Source organism: Hyaena hyaena, unplaced genomic scaffold (assembly GCF_003009895.1).
Source record: "Hyaena hyaena isolate Hyena2069 unplaced genomic scaffold, ASM300989v1 scaffold_158, whole genome shotgun sequence".
Classification (NCBI taxonomy): Eukaryota; Metazoa; Chordata; class Mammalia; order Carnivora; family Hyaenidae; genus Hyaena; species Hyaena hyaena.
This window is the reverse complement of record NW_024080790.1, coordinates 570,706-572,427: the sequence shown is the minus strand read 5'-3', so window position 1 is coordinate 572,427 and position 1,722 is coordinate 570,706.

The window sequence follows — 1,722 nt, the reverse complement described above, 5'->3', positions numbered from 1 at the left end:
GCCTCCACCTCCCTGTGACACTGAGTCCCCAAGCCCAGCACCAGCCCTGCCTCCCCTGCCCCATGGACTGCCCTGAGCGGGCTCCCAGAGAGACGGGCAGCCCTACATCCGGCCCCACCTGCCACCCAGCTCAGAGACTGTTGACCAGAAGGCCTTGGTCCCACAGCTTGTGTGCGCGCGAGTGCAGTGTGCGTGCGTGTGCCTCTCACTGAAATAAAAGGAAAACAATGACAAGAAGGGAAACAGAGTCCCCACAGCACCCCACCACTGCCCCTCAATCCCCTCTCTCCCTCTCCTCACTGGGAAGGAAAGTGAGCTGAGCCAGGGGACCTCTACTGGGAGGGGGCAAAAACTGGAGCTGTGTTCACAGTTAAGGGGGGGGGATGAGATACCACACGGTGGATTGACAGGCACCTCACCCAGCCTCTGCCTGGGCATTGAAAATCCCACACTAGCAATATGGACGCTTTTGCTGGTTAAGCATTCCTCTTTGCAAGCTCCTCTTCGAAACATACATATATTTGAGAAGTAGAAATGTCAAATCCTTCAAAAGGGTAGACAATGAGGGGCGCCTGGGCAGCTCAGTCAGGTAGGCCATTAAGTGACTCTTGGTTTTGGCTCAGGTCATGATCTCATGGTTCAAAAGACCCAGCCCCACATTGAGTACCCACCCCTTACCCCAACAGCATGGAGCCTGGCTACGATTCTCTCTCTCTCTCTCTCTCTCTCTCTCTCTCTCTTTCTCTCTGCCCCTCCCTGGGCTTGCTTGCATTCTCTTTCTCTCTCTCTCTCTCTCTAAGTAAGTAAATAAACTTAAAAAAAAATAAGAAAGGAGGGTAAACAATGAAAGGTGAGATCAGGATCTGGAAGAGAGCCAGAGAGAGGGTATAAGAGGTAAATCCAGGCAAGATCCCACATGCCTTAGAGGGTGCACTCATCACAATCCCCACAACACAGAGCACTTTTTAAAAAGTGTTTTCTACTCCCTCAAGTAAGCCACTTGTATTTCACTTTTAGTTTTGCAATGACTGTGGATTTACGGGAGGTTGCAAAGATACTTTAGAGAATTCCTTGTACCCTCCACCCAATTTCCCCCAATGGTTACATCTTCCGTAACCAAAGTGTAATATCAAAACCAGGAAATTGACATCGGTGCCGTGTGTGTGTGTGCGTGTGTGTGTGTGTGTGTAGTTCCCTGTCATTTTGGCACTCGTGTAAGATTTGTGGAACCAGCACTGTAATCAAGGTGTAGCCCTGTCGATTACCACACAGCTCTCCCCTTCATAGTCACCCCTGACCCACGAGACTTCTTTGAAAGAATGGAAATGGTGAGAGAGGGCCCAGGGACCAGAGTGGGTCCTCGGGCCAGAGGACAGAGGCGAGATTTAACTCCGTGGGGGAAAAAAGACAAGCACAGTCTGTTCCAGTCTGCTTGGAAATGTGTGTTTGGTTTCAGATCTGCTGTCCTTAGTCACCCAGACAGGGGTCCCTGACAACTGTGCTTCCCCCCTTCCCTCTGCACTGGCAGTATAGTTCGGGGACATCCTGAGTCTAGAATAAAACATGGGGGTGACCAGGGCAGACCTTGGATTCAGTGAGTCCAGCCACCCCGTGGTGTCTCCCTTGCCTCGTCCAGCAGACCTGTGCCACACACAACTCCTCTAGCCACTCAACACAAAGAGGGTTTCTCCATTTGTACCTTCCATTCTGGGCTCAAAAATG